This window comes from Hylobates moloch, unplaced genomic scaffold (assembly GCF_009828535.3).
Source record: "Hylobates moloch isolate HMO894 unplaced genomic scaffold, HMol_V3 SCAFFOLD_6, whole genome shotgun sequence".
Lineage (NCBI taxonomy): Eukaryota > Metazoa > Chordata > Mammalia > Primates > Hylobatidae > Hylobates > Hylobates moloch.
Window position 1 is genome coordinate 117,217,060 of NW_026652281.1, and position 15,280 is coordinate 117,232,339.

Here is a 15,280-nt window from a genome sequence, read left to right on the forward strand (position 1 = left end):
CAGCAGCAGCAGCAGCAGTAGTAGTAGCAGCAGCAGCAGCAGCAATAATAGTCATAATAGTAATGACGAATATTCCCGGAGTGCTTACTGGGTCCCCAGCCCTGGGCTAAGCATCTTCCATGAATTATCTCTCAGAGCCCTCACAGTGGCCTTAGAAGATAAATGCCATGTTTATCCCCATTTTGCAGATGAGGAGACAAGCTCGGAAAGGTTGATGTGTGCAAAGTCGCCCAGCACATGAGGGGACAATGAGATCGTGAAGCCAGGTGGCCAGAGCCCAGACCAGATGTCTTAACCCCAAAGCTTTTCTGCCTCTGGGGCATGGCTCTCTAATGTGATAGTCTGGGCCAGGTGCAGCCTGCTAAGTGGGCCTACCTGAATTCACACATGCTGAATTCTCAGGGACCAGAAGCCCACCTCCACCCCCATTGCTCAGTAGGGCACTCATTGATTTATTATGTTGACAGATACTTACTGAATACCTACTATGTGCCAGATACTCTACTAGGCACTAAGGACAAATTAATGCAACAAAACTAGACCCAGTCCCTGCTCTCGCAGAGTCTATTCTAGTGGAAAATAATCAAACAAATGTGTCCAGTTACAAACGGATACATGCAAAGAAGGAAAATAAAGCTGGCTCTGAGGGAGAACAGGGAAGGCATAATTTAGACTGGGGGACCAGGGACGTCCTTTCAGACGTGACGTTTATACACTAACACAACCCATCAATCAGCCAATTGATTAATCCAGGCTAGAGAGGCAGTCAGGGTTCCACCTGCTGTGACTTCCGGAGTAAATAGGTTTCCCCTTGGTTTTCCACCCCCATTCAAGGAAAAAAAATAGGGCTGCAGTCCACGGCCATTTTGCCGTTTGCTAAGGGAAGAGTCCCTAAGATTCCAGATTCCTGTGACCTCAGAGTAAAGGGTGAGGGAAAGTATAATCTGACTGGGTTTTTTTTGTTTCTCTTGGATAAAACAGGAAGGGCAGGGTTCCCCTACGCCCTGATCAGTGATTGAGATGCCAGCCCCGGGCCTCCCTCCCCGCACTCAGAAATGTGGTGCTCTGTCGCCACCTGGTGGACATAATAGACGATGCCGCAGCGGCCTAGCCTCCCGCGTCTGGGATAGGATCCAGAAAGCGGCAGAGAGATTCCTTCAGACAGAGTCTAATAAGGAGGCAATAGGTTTGGGTGACTTCCTGACAGGGGGCGAGGGGTGGGAGAAGGAGTGAAAGGTGGATGGGGAACTGCTGCTTGAAGGTCAACTGACTGGAGAACGACAATGGCCCCTTTGTGACCAGGGCCTTGACCTTGATTTCCTGCCACTCTCATCTCCGGAGTGGCATCACCCGGGTCTGATTGGACGGGAGTCCGCTCCGTGACACTGGGCGGGCTCCGGGGTTGGACACTCGGCCTTGGGCTCCCCAAGGCCGGGACGCCCGGCTGACCCAATCCCCCAGGAGACCCAGGGAAGGGGGATGGGGCAAGGGGCCGACGCCTCTCAGAAGTCGTTTCCTCCTTCCTCTCTACCATCCAAGTGTGGGGGCAGACCGGGCGCGGGGGCTCACGCCTGTAATCTCAACATTTTGGGAGGCCGAGGCGGGCGAATCACTTGAGGCCAGGAGTTGGAGACAGGACTGGCCAACATGGTGAAACCTCGTCTCTACTAAAAATACAAAAAAAAAAAAAAAAAAAAAAATTAGCCGGGCATGGTGGCGCGTGCCTGTAATCCCAGCTACTTGGGAGGCTGAGTCAAGAGAATCGCTTGAACCCGGGAGGCAGAGGTTGCAGTGAGCCGAGATCGCGCCACTGCACTCCAGCCTGGGTGACAGAGCGAGACTCCGTCTCAAAAAAAAAAAAAAAACCCCGGGTGTGGTGGCTCATGCCTGTAATCCCAGCTACTCGGGAGGCTGAGGCAGGAGAAGCGCTTGAACCCGGGAGGTGGAGGCTGCAGTGAGCTGGGACAGCGCTGCTGCACTCCAGCTTGGGCGACAGAGTGAGACTCCGTCTCAAAAAAAAAAAAAAAAAAAAAAGCCAGGCGCAGTGGCTCACGCCTGTAATCCCAGCACTTTGGGAGGCTGAGGTGGGTGGATCACGAGGTCAGGAGATGAAGATCATCCTGGCTAACACGGTGAAACCCTGTCTCTACTAAAAATACAAAAAATTAGCCGGGCGAGGTGGCGGGCGCCTGTAGTCCCAGCTACTAGGGAGGCTGAGGCGGGAGAATGGCGTGAACCCAGGAGGCGGAGCTTGCAGTGAGCCGATAACGCGCCACTGCACTCCAGCCTGGGCAACAGTGCAAGACTCCGTCTCAAAAAAAAAAAAAGTGAGGCAGGCACAGGTCTTCCTTTGAAAGGCTGTGCAGCCTCGTGGTCAAGGCCTGGGATCTGCAGTGTGTGAGGTGTGGCCCCAAATTAGTTCTGGGATCCTTGGACACAGTCTTCAGCATCACCCACTTTTTAAAAGAAATGTCACAGGCATGGTTACACATTCCCACTGTAAAAAAAAATTGCACAATACAATGAAAAGCTGAAGCTCCCCACCTTGACCACACTCACCCTTCCTCAGGTACCTACTGTTGTTAGTTTGTGTTGTTGTGTAGTTAGTGTCAATGTGTACACTGACCTCGTTCAATTGTATTTATATTCGAGTGTGTACATATGAAAATGTATAAGCTCACGCCTATAATCCCAGCACTTTGGGAGCCTGAGGCTGGCAGATCACCTGAGGTCGGGAGTTCAAGACCAGCCTGACCAACATGGAGAAACCCCATCTCTACTAAAAATACAATATTAGCCGGGCGTGGTGGCGCATGCCTGTAATACCAGCTACTCGGGAGGCTGAGGCAGGAGAATCACTTGAACCCGGGAGGTGGAGGTTACGATGAGCTGAGATTGTGCCATTGCACTCCAGCCTGGGCAACAAGAGTGCAACTCTGTCTCAAAAAAAGGAAAAGAAAATGTATAATTTGGTGTTACTTTGTGGGCCTCAGTTTTCTAATCTGAAAATTGGGATGACAAAAATAGTAAACTGTAGAGTTCCTGAGAAGGTTGCCTGAGATAATTAGTGTGCTGTGTTTAGCACTGCACTTGGCACACAGTGTCTATTACTGTTGTCATCATTACCATCTTTATTGTCATTATCACTGGGCCCCAGACCTAATTCTGACGTCTGAATAGACGTCCTTCACAACGTCTACTCCCCCTTCTCCCTCCTTCCTCCTAACGGACTGATAAAAACCTGTGTTCCCTAATGCCTTTGTTTTTTGAAGAAGCTATAAAGAGCATCTGGTGTTTTCTGCATGTTCTCCCCCTTCCTTCCAGGTCCCTCACTCCATCCCCTTCTCTTCCCTCCCATATTTGACCTAGATGCAACCACTCACCCCACTGCAGAGAAAGAGAACCTTCCCATTCTCAGCCAGAGAAAGACGTCTGTGGCCTGAATGGTGCTGCTGGACCCACAGTGTCTCTACACAAAGGCTGTCCCTAGGTAGGGGTAGAGCTAGTGGCTGAAGGGGATGAGGAGAACTCTGAAAGAGGCCTCCTGTGGAGCAGGTAAGCATCAGAGCACCCTAGGGTGCAGCCAAGGGCAAGTCATCCCACCTTTCTGAGCCTCAGCTTCCTCACCTGTACAATGTGGCTACTAAAAATAGCTACTGCATTCAATTGCTATAAGGATGGCATAGTGCCTGAAAAGGGACCTGGCATTGAGAAAGCCCCTAACAAATAGTAGTTATTATTATATTGTAAAACAAAATGTCATGTTTATTTAGCATTTTAAGTTTGCAAAGGAAATTACCAACATCTTTCCTTTTTCAAAAAGAAACAAAAGGAGCTAGTCTTTCCACCATGGGGAAGAAAGTTTGGTTTTGATTTATAAGTCTCAGAAGAAAGGTAGATGACTTTACCTGGGCCTCTGTGGAAGCATCCAGATGCCACTTCCTGGAGCTGTTGCTGGTCCCTCTGTATTACCTGTGTTTTGCCATATTTTAAAATTATGTATATACATAGGCATATATTTGCTGAACAATTTGCAGATAAGTTGTAGACACTTTGACACTTTACCTCTAAAACTTTAACATATACCACCTAAGAATGTATGGACATGTGATAAGCATATATCATCACACCTAAGAAAGTTGACAATAATTCCCAAATGTCATCTAATGCTCATCCATTTGCAAACTATCCCAGTTAAAAAAAAAAAGCCTTTTATAGTTTTTTTTATCCATTAGTTGTATTTCTAAACTTTTGATTTTGAAATAATTATAGATTCATAGGAAGTTGCAAAAATAATAGTCTCCTGTACCCTTCTTCCAGTGTCCCCCAGTGGTGACATCTTATTACTTAAAAGTAATTTTAGTTTTTGCCGTTGAAGGTAATGGTAAAAACCGCAATTACTTTTGCACCAACCTAATACATAGCTTCAGTACAGTATCAAAACCAGGAAATTGACATTGTTGGTACATTACTATCAACTACAGACATTATTTCATTTTCACCTGCATTCATTTACGTGTGTGTGTGTGTGTATATATATATCTGTGCTTTTATCCCATGTGTAGATTCATGTAACTACCACCACAACCAAGATAGATAACTGTTACATCACCACAGAAGAACTCACTAGTGACACTTCTTTGCATTCACATCCACTCCCACTTCATTCCTCCTTGTCCCTCTTTCTATCCCCTGGCAACCATGAATGTGTTCTCCCATCTCTGTCATTTTGTCATTTTGAGATCGTTATATACAGGAAATCACATAGTTATCTAACATTTTTTCTTCTTTTTTCCTTTTTTTTTTTTTTTGAGACGGAGTCTTGCTCTGTCGCCAGGCTGGAGTGCAGTGGTGCAATCTTGGCTCACTGCAACCCCCGCCTCCCGGGTTCAAGCAATTCTCCTGCCTCAGCCTCCCGAGTAGCTGGGATTACAGGTGCGCACCACCATGCCCAGCTATTTTTTGTATTTGTAGTAGAGATGGGGTTTCACTATGTTGGCCAGGATGGTCTCAATCTCTTGACCTTGTGATCCGCCTGCCTCGGTCTGTATCTAACATTTTTATATTGAATTTTTCCACCGAGAATAACACCCTCAAGGTCCCTTGAAGTTGTTGCACACATTACCAATAGTTCCTTCTTTTTATATGGCTGTACCACAGTTTATACATTTACCAGTTGAAACACATTTGAATTGTTTCCAGTTGTTGGACAATTATAAAGTCACCATAAACATTTGTGTACAGGTTTTTGTGTGAACAGAAGTATCATTTCACTGTGGGAAAATACCTACAAGTGGGATTGCTGGGTTGTATGGTAAGGGCATATTTATGAGAAATAGCCAAACTCTTGCAAATTGACTGTACAAATTTTGCATTCCCACCAGCAGTGTGAAAGCTGCAGTTTCTCTGCATCTCTGCCAGCACTGGATATTACCGCTTTTGTTTTTGTGTTTAGGATTTTAGCCCTGCCCCCCTATAGGTGTGTAATGGTACCCCACATAATTTTTTTTTTTTTGGCAGCATTTCACTCTGTCGCACAGGCTGGAGTGCAGTGGCACAATCTTGGCTCACTGCAACCTCCACCTCCTGGGTTCAGGCGATTCTCCTGCCTCAGCCTCTTAAATAGCTGGGACTACAGGTGTGTGCCACCATGCCTGGCTAATTTTTGTATTTTTAGTAGACTGGGTTTTACCATGTTGGCCAGGCCGGTCTCACCCACATGACTTTTAAAACATAAATAAGACCAAGTCATAACCCTCTTTTTTTTTTTTTTTTTTTTTTTTTTTGAGACAAGGTTTTGCTCTGTTGCCCAGGCTGGAGTGCAGTGGTGTGATCATAGCTCACTGCAGCCTCAACCTCCTGGGCTCAAGTAATCCTCCCGCCTCAGCCTCTCAGCCTCACAAGTAGCTGGGACTACAGGTGCACACTGCCACACCCAGCTAATTTTGGGGTTTTGGGCTTGTATTTTTTTAAAGATGGGGTTTCACCATGCTGCCCAGGTGTGTCTCAATCTCCTGAGCTCAAGCAATTTGCCCACCTCAGCCTCTCAAAGTGCTGGGACTACAGGCATGAGCCACTGTGCCCAGCCTATAACCTTTCCTAAATACTTTGAGTGGCTTTCCATCACACTCAGAATAAAATTCAAACTCAGAGGGCCTGCCAGGCTGCCTCTCCCGATCTCTTATGCCTCTGCCCCTCACTCTGCTCCAGCCACAGTGACTTCCTTGTTTCTCTAATGCCCTAAGCTTGTTCCTCCCTCAAGCCTTTCACCTGTGGTTCCCTCCACCTGGAATGTTCTTGCCCTGGGTATACACATGGCTCATTTCCTCATTTGGTTCTGTCTAATGTCAGCTCCTCAGAGGCCTTCCCTGGTGGTCAAAATGAGCCCCATCCCTGCGCTCACCCTCGGTTCCCTTATCCTGTTTTATTTTCTTCATAGCACTTATCTCTCCTTGATATAATATTATATCAATTGTTGACTTGCGTCCTGTCTGTCTCCCTATAAGGACAGGGCTTGGTTTTTGGATGACTATCTCCAGTGCTTAACACAGTGCTTGGCATACAGGAGGCAATAATATTTGTGGAACGAATGTGTATGGGAAACCTCTTGTAACCCTCCTGTCATCCTTTGGCCACCTTTTACTCGGCCATCACTGTGGCAACCAGCTTGGAGCAGGTAAACGCACCAAGGCTCAGCTGCTCCACACGGCTCTGCTCTTGGCTTCTGCTGGGGCTTTTCTCTGGACTCCAGTACTGCAAACTGGACGTCTGAGGACGTTAACCGCTTGGGAGTAACCCTAGGCCCTTGACGGCTGGGGTTGGTGGCTATGTGCTTTCTTCTTTGACATTCAGTGGACAACTAGGAGGTGCACTCTACACTGCTCCTCATTACATCCCAGCTGGGTCAAGCCCCAGCTGCCCACAGTGGTGACCAGCTCTATAACACACCATGGCACTGGCTTTCCCTTGTTCCTACTTCATTCTCCCCAGTCCCCTATTCCTGCTCCCTGGGATCATGTCCTGAATTAACTTGCAAGCATGCTCTTTCTCTGCTTTCTCTACCTGTAAGGAGGTAGCAGGGATAGAGAAGAGCCCAGGTTACATTAGAACAATATATGAAACTTACAGACTAGTAGGAGAGACCAATACAACAAAATTTAAATAACTACAGGTAAAGAGATGGACTTTTCAACAGATGGTGTTGGAATAACTGAATATCCATATGGAATGCAATGCATCTCAATCCTTACTTCATACCATACTCAAAATAAATCAAAGAACTATTAAAAAAAAAAAACTATAAAACTTCTGGAAGAAAGAAATTCTGCCAGGCGCCGTGGCTCACGCCTGTAATCCCAGCACTTTGGGAGGCTGACGTAGGTGGATCACGAGGTCAGCAGTTCGAGACCAGCATGACCAACGTGGTGGAACCCCGTCTCTACTAAAAATACAAAAACAATTAGCTGGGCATGGTGGCGGGCGCCTGTAATCCCAGTGACCTGGGAGGCTGAGGCAGCAGAATTGCTTGAAACTGGAAGGCGGAGGTTGCAGTGAGCCGAGATTGTGCCACTGCACTCTAGCCTGGCAATAAGAGCAAAACTCCATCTCAAAAAAGAAAAAAAAAAAAGAAAGAAAGAAGAAATTCTTCATGACCGTGGGGTAGGCAGAGATCATAGAAAGAACTTACTATAAAAGGAGGAAAAAGACAGAATTAAAAAGATAAATAGGTAAGTCATACACTAGGAGAAGGTTTTGTAATACATATTTTTGACAAAAGATTTCTATCTGGAACATATAAAGAAGTCTTATAACTCAATAATAAGACCTCAACCAAAATAAAATATGGGCAAAAAAAATTTGACAAATACCTCAAAAAGAAGATATACAAACATCCAATAAACACACATGAAAAGTTGCTCAACATTATTAGCCATTAGGGAAATGTAAATTAAAATCACAATGAGATAACATCACACACTCATTGGAATGGCTAAACTTTAAGAGAATTGGTAATAACGTGTTGGTGATGATGTGGAACAACTGGAACTCTCATATATTGCTGGCAGGAGTGTGAACTGGAACAATCACTTGGAAAAAAGTTTGGTGGTGTCTTATAAAGTTAAACATATACTTACCAATGCCCAGCAATCTCCATTATAGGTATGGTTTGGATGTGATTTGTCTGTGTCAAAACTCATGTTGAAGTTTGCTTGCCAGTTCTGTCCACTGGGGAGGTAGGGCCTAGTGGGAGGTGCTTGGATCATAGGGGTGAATCCCTTATGAATAGGTTGGTGCTGTTGTCCTAGTAGAGTGTTTTGTTGTTGTTGTTGTTGTTGTTGTTGTTGTTGTTCTCAAGAGACTGGATCAATTCTCAAGGAATGTATTAGTTCCTGAGCAAGGGGTTGTAATAAAGCAAGGTTTCTCCTCCTGTTTGATCTCTCTTTGCATACGTCTGCTTCCCCTTTAACCTTTTCTGCCATGTTTTGACCCAGCACAAAAGCCCTCGCCAGAAGCCGAGTGGATGCCACGCCACTTGAACTTCCCAGTCTGCAGAACTGTGAGCTACACCTTTTTATAAATTACCCATCTCACGTATTCTGTTACAACACCACCAAATGGACTAAGACAAGTATTTATCCAAAGGAAATAAAAATGTATGTCTGCACAAAGATTAGTACATGAAAAATGTCAGAGCAGCTTTATTCATAATAGCCGAAAACTGGAAATAGCCCAAGTATCCATCAACAGGTGAACAGATAAATTGTGGTATATTCGTACAACGGCTTACTACTCAGTAATAAAAAGGAACAAAGTAGTGATAAGTGCTACAACATGAATAAAACTCGAAAACTTTATACTGAGTGAAGGACGCCAGATAGAAGCATACATAGCATATTATTACATTTAAATGAAGTTCTAGAACAAACAAAACTATTTTGATTGGCTGGCCTTGAAAAGGTGGCATTTGAGCAAGATCTGGATGTCAAGAGGGAGCCAGCTATGGCAAGATTGAGGGGGAGCATTCCAGGCAAACAGCACTACAGGAACAGGATCAGGAAAGAGCTTGTTGAGCTTGGGAACAGTGAGCAGGCCACCGTGACTGGGTGAAGTAGGTGGGGCAGAGAATGGTGGGGGACAGGGTGGAGAAGTGGATGGGAGCCAGATCATGCCGAGCCTTATCAGCCCTGATAAAGTTTTGGAATTTGATATGAATAAAATGCAAATCCCTCACAGTTTCCTGGGGCGGAAACACATAAGCAAATAAAGGTAATTCAGGGTCATGGGTGATATACTTGGGGAGTGTACAGGGAAAGAGGAGTAGTAGGCAGTTTTACCTAGGGACATCTGAGAAGGCTTCCCAGAGGAGGTGACATTTCGGCTGAGACTGGAAGAGTAGTAGAAGAGGGGAAAGGGCATTCTGGTGGAGGGTACTGTGCCTACAGAAGCTCAGAGACATGTAGCCTCAGGGAACATTCAGAGACCTCAGTATAATATAAGCCTAGTTGGAGTGTTCCCAACTAGGAGAGGGAGTGGCAGGAGATCTGAGGCTGAAGATAGAGGCTTTGAATGCTTTGTCAGACTTGATCCTGCAGGGAATGGGAAACCCCTGCAGAATTTATAGTCAGGAAGTATCAGGGCCAGGTTGACACTTCAGATGAAGACCTCCAGATTGGCAGGCAGAGAGCAAGGCCACTGGTTCTAGTGTGAGATAATGGGGGACTGGGCCTGGGACTGAGCAGGGGTAGGCAGGGCAGGGAGTGGAGCCAAACTCTGCTAAGCAGTGACTGGGACTCTCCCGATTGAGGCAAAGCTCTCCAGAGCGTGAGGCCCCAGAGGGCCATAAATACTAACTTTCATGTGCATCCGCTCCCTTGGAGGGCTTGTCACACCTGAAGTCTCCTAGACCCTGGCTCCCAGGGATTCAGAAGCGATAGGTCTAGGATGAAGCCCAGGAATCTGCAGACATAAAAAGTGACACTCTCCACTCTGATGTGGGTGGACTCCATACCTTCCAGGCTGGGGAGGAGAGAGGGCAGGACAAGCACAATCTCATCTGGACTGTGGCTGAAGCAGCTCAGAGAATCGAAGGTAGCATCTAAAATAAGGACCTAGATGCACTGGGAGCAAAGGTAGTGTGTGTCTCCATTGCTGCAGCTAAAGAATTGCAGTAGACTGGCCCTGGTCATCATACAGAAAAATGACTCCTGACCACCAGTCCAAGGAGCCACAGAAATAAGCCATGGGGCCATGATTGGAACATAGATCTGCCTTTTAACCTGTACCTTCTCCTAGGGTGCAGACAGGGAGGCGGGAAGGGGATTACTGGAGGCTGCAGTAAACTAGAGAACAAGCTCTGTGCAAAGGAAGCCTCTCTTACCATTCAGCATCTCAATGAATTAACCCTCACAACAGCTCTATGTGGTTGATCCTATTATTATTCCCGTTTTATAGATGGGGAAACTGAGACTCAAAAAGGTTGAGTAAGTAGTGCTGGGTCCCAAGGTGAGGACACAGGGGAACCATGGCTGGAACACAGGCCTCTGGACACTCTGAATCATAGCGTTGCCCTGTGTCCCCTTCAGTGGGAAAAGTCACTTCATCTCTTAATCTTAAACGATCTTCCAAGCAAGAGGAGGGGAGAGGAGGAGTATAAGCTTTCTTTGTCCCATCTTTTTCAGAAGTTATCTAAGTCCTTCCTGTGTCTTCCAAAGATACAGTACCAGGACCTAGAAAGACTGAGATTTAGAGCCTCATGGTGCAAACTCAATTGTAGGGTCCTAGCCAGGAGTACTTGACTGGATCTTCTAAGAATCTCACAACAGTGCCACATGCCTCAGCTTTATCCAAGCAACAGAAGGAGGTGGTGGAGGTGGTGGTGGCAGCAGCAGCAGCAGCAGCAGCAGCAGTGGCAGCAAATCTGTCCCCAGTGCACTACAGTACTGTTTTGCTATGATGAAATACACATAGCATATGGCTATAAAGTTACTATCTTGAGAGTGGATAGAAATGGGATTTTTCATGTGCCAGATTTCACTTCCCTTTCTGAAACAATTCTTGTAGTAAACAGAGGTTTTCTGATCTTGCTAAGATCAAGAGGATGGGAATTCCTTTACACTTTTAAAGTAAGACCATTGTCTTGTAGAGTTTCAGTCTGTTGATAGTGCAAATGTTTTTTAAACATGGATGCTATTCTGTGTTCCTCCCTCTTTCCTCCCAAAGGCTACGACACGAAGAGGAGCTGCCAACACCAGATGACCAACTCCTTTCCAGTTACGGACCATCCCGGTGACGAGACCTCCATATGTTGTCTGATGGCCGCAGTTCCTTGGCAAACGGGTAGGGAAAAGGAAAGTTTTGTTGAGTGTGGGAGGCCATAGGGTGGAGGAGGCCAGGAAGGACCAGAAAGCACACAGAATGTGACTTTAAGGAGGAGAATTATTTTGAACCATGTCTTGTGTGCTGACAGCATAATGATCATTATTAGGGCCTCAGATGTAACATGAAGCCCGCCCTGAAGTTAAATTTTCCTTTTCAGAGAAGCGTGGCCTGTCAGCCCAGCATCAGATGGTTCCATGCCGACCTCCTCCATGGCTGGGGGTTGGAGTGCCCCAGCTGCTGCCTCCCTGGTAGCTTTCATTAAAGGACTTTGCTTTTTTGGTAAATAAGGGCCCCATTTTTCTACCTTAGTCTTTGAAAATTAACCTGAGAAACACTTATTGTAAGTACCACAGATGTATTTGCAGTTTTCTACACACATTTAGTTTCTGGAGTTTTTTGGGTTTTTTTTGTTTGTTTGTTTGTTTTTTGAGATAGAGTTGCCCAGGCTGGAGTGCAGTGGCATGATCTTGGCTTGAATCACTTGAATCTTGGCAGCCTCCACCTCCCAGTTTCAAGTGATTCTCCTGCCTCAGTCTCCCGAGTAGCTGGCATTACAGTTGTGTACCACCACGTCCAGCTAATTTTTTGTATTTTCAGTAGAGATGGGGTTTCACCATGGTGGCCAGGCTGGTCTTGAACTCCTGACCTCAAATGATCGACTGCCTTGAACTCCCAAAGTGCTGGGATTACAGGCATGAGCCACTGTGCTCGGCTGGCCAACTAGTTTCAAGGTTGCTATCTGGAATCCTACCTCCTCAGTCACCCTCCTGGTCACAGCACGACCTCTAACAGAGGGGCAGATCTGTGGCCTTAGTTGTGCCCAGACAAATTTGGTTTGGCTTTCATGGTATTTTGAAATTGGTTTTCAAGTCAAAATCCTGTTTGCTGGCTTCTCTTGAAAAATCAGAAAACTTGGCCACACTGAGTTATATTCCTGAGTGTCAAGTGGCTGGATCTGAATGAGTAGTGCTCCCTTTGCACACAGCATGTTATCTGATATGCCTCAGTCCCTCCCACTTCCCACCATCCCCCGCATCCACACCCCAAGAGAAAATATGAGCTAAAAGGCAGATATAGATATAGGTGTTCCGGTCTTGACCCTACCACTCATTTCCTGTGGCTCCTTGAACAAGTGTCTACATCTCTTAAGAAGAAGAGAATAATGAGATGATGTATGCAGAGCACTGGCAGAAAGCCTAGCATAGAGGAATCTGAGGATTCGCCATGCATGCTTCCTGGTATACAGTACTAGTTCTTGTCAATGGCACAGAGACTTGAAGACTGTATATAAATGGACACATCTACTATCATGTAAGCTTCATATACACAAGGACTTTAAAAAATCTGTTTTGCTTATTTCTACATCCCTAGGGCCTAGTGCAGTCCCTGGCACATGGTAGGCCGTAGGCCCTCAGTAAATGTGTTGAATGAATATGTGGATTTATTATTTCCCTGACTTATTTTCTTATGTCATGTGATAAGTCATCAGTCCATTTTAAAAATATAAATGCAAATAGACTTAGAGGCTGATTATTTCTAATTTATATGTGTTGAATTTATTTTCTTAATTACTGAAAAGATTAAAAAGCAGGAGGATGCTTCATAGTTGACAGAACTTCATTGCCATAGTCATTTGACTCACAGCCTGGGAGAAAAATGTATTCTTCTTCTAGGTTGATTTTCTAAGATCACTATCAGAAGGCCAGGCTACTTCAGGAATCAGTGCTTCAAGTCAAAATTAAAAACACATGCATTTATGTGCTACCTCTTGAGAACGCAAGTTGCTGTACAAACACATTTAAAGCATGAAGTGCTCCCTGATGCCCTTTCCTCAGAAGTAGTACTTCCAGAAAGAAGAGTGCATTTAGGTAAAACCAATGGCAGGTTCTATGCGATGATGTCAACACGGCTCAACCTCTGAGTGCCAGAATTTGCTTCTCATTAGATACAACTTTTCTGAAAACACAAGAGAAGGTAAGTTGATTTCCAAGTGAATTCAAGCCTAGTGGAGTATTATATTACAGAAGCTTTCAATAGGAGGAGCTTTCAGGAGGCTTGTGGTTTCAGTATTGGTAGCCTGTAGGGGTCAGTTGTGTTTTTTGTTTGCTCAGCATCCATTCCTCCTACTTCTGCTAACTGAACTTGAATTTTCCTTGGGAAGCCATTCTTCCACACTTTCAACTGTGGGATTTGGGGGAGGCTGAGTTCACCCCCAGCTCCAGAAGAGAACATGGAACCATGGCTGGTTACATCCCCTGGCCACGGCCACACATTCAAGAGAAAAGCAAGTTACCAACTAAGCTCCTGACCGGGCGCGGTAACTCACGCCTGTAATCCCACCACTTTGGGAGGCCGAGACAGGTGGATCACTTGAGGTTGGGAGTTCAAGTCTAGCCTGGCTAACATGGTGAAACCCTGTCTTTACTAAAAATACAAAAAAATTAGCCGGGCGTGGTGGGGTACACCTGTAATCCCAGCTACTTGGGAGGCTGAGGCAGGAGAATTGCTTGAACCCAGGAGGCAGAAGTTGTAGTGAGCCAATATCATGCCACTGCACTCCAGCCTGCATTACAGAACGAGACTCTGCCTCAAATAAATAAACAAATAAATAAATAAAAACTTAAAAAATAAAAACTAAGCTCCATTCTAGAGCTTTTCTTAGTATTATTAGGAAAGAGAAAGCCTTTTGTCTGCTGAGACTTTTCACTGTGAGAATGAAATTCTGACACCATCAGAGGGATTATCTGAGAATGAAGACATGCAAAGAAAAGAGCTGAGAAAGAGAGAAAGAGGGGAGAATCCTGTGACAGTATTTGAATGCCTGGATCCAGCTATACCTGAAAATCAGATTCATCCCTGGATTTTTGGCTTCATGAGCCAATACATTATCTCTCCCTCTTTCTTTAAGCTGATTTGAATAGTGCTTCAGCACTTGCAGTGGAGAAATTCCTGACAAGCAAATTGGAATTTGAAAACATAGATCAGAAAAAGAAGAGCCAGAAGGGCTGGGTGCAGTGGCTCATGCCTGTAATCCCAGCACTTTGAGAGGTTGAGGTGGGTAGATCACTTGAGCTCAGGAGTTCAAGACCAGCCTGGGCAACATGGCGAAACCTGTCTCTACAAAAAAACAAAACAAAACAAAACAAAAAACACACACACACACAAATTAGCTGGGTGCGGTGGTGTGCACCTGTAGTCCCAGCTACTCGGGGGAGGAGAAATTGAAATGAACCAGAGGCCAAGTCTCAGTGAACTTCTCCAGTGCTTTAAACCTCTCTATACTTGACTGAGGGAGAATTCTGATAGTATTTGCGATTGAGCCTGGGAGCTCCACAGTTATATTGTTCAATTGGTGCAGACTTTCATTCAATAGAGTTACTGAGGGCCTGTGCATGCCATGTGCCAGCAAGTGGACAGGCTTTCTCATTTTCAGGAGGAGTTGCTTCTAGTCCCTGGTCAGCCCTTCTTTACCCTTTGGGACTACACCATTGCCTTGTGGCCCAGCCTGAATACTGCTGCCAAGTGATTCTTCCCAAACACTGCATTCCATTCTCATTTCCCACTTCAAGGAACTTCAGTGGTTCCCTAAGTTTTCATATTGAATCTATTCTCATCTGCTCAGTCCTTAATAAAACTAATAATAATAATAAAAACTGAGTTTAAGGCACTTACAATGGGCCAGGCATCATGCTTACATTTCATAGGTTGCTCAGTTCATCTTCAAAATGACACTATAAAGCGGATATCAATCTTATTCCTATATTTTTTGGACGAGGAAACCAATGCACAGAAAGATTAATTAACTCACTTAAAGTCACATGGTCAATATGTGGTGATGGAGTCCAAATGCAATCCTGTCCCTCTAGATCCAGACTCCATGCTCCTCCCAGAAGATTGTACT

The 15,280-nt window shown here is 45.4% G+C and overlaps 1 protein-coding gene across 2 annotated transcripts in view; it reads left to right on the top strand.

Moving 5' to 3' along the window:
• Window positions 1–2,237: 2,237 nt before the first annotated feature.
• The window catches only part of CYSTM1 (cysteine rich transmembrane module containing 1), an 85,661-nt gene continuing 72,618 nt past the window's right edge, over window positions 2,238–15,280 (top strand). Inside the window, exons 1-3 of one of the 2 annotated variants that reach the window (XR_009213815.1) lie at window positions 2,238–3,555; window positions 8,493–8,557; window positions 11,221–11,337. The gene's annotated coding sequence lies outside the window, so the exon portion shown is untranslated. Of the gene's footprint in view, window positions 3,556–8,492; window positions 8,558–11,124; window positions 11,338–15,280 lie in introns of those variants that run through there. The other variant, XR_009213814.1, reaches the window with a different exon arrangement.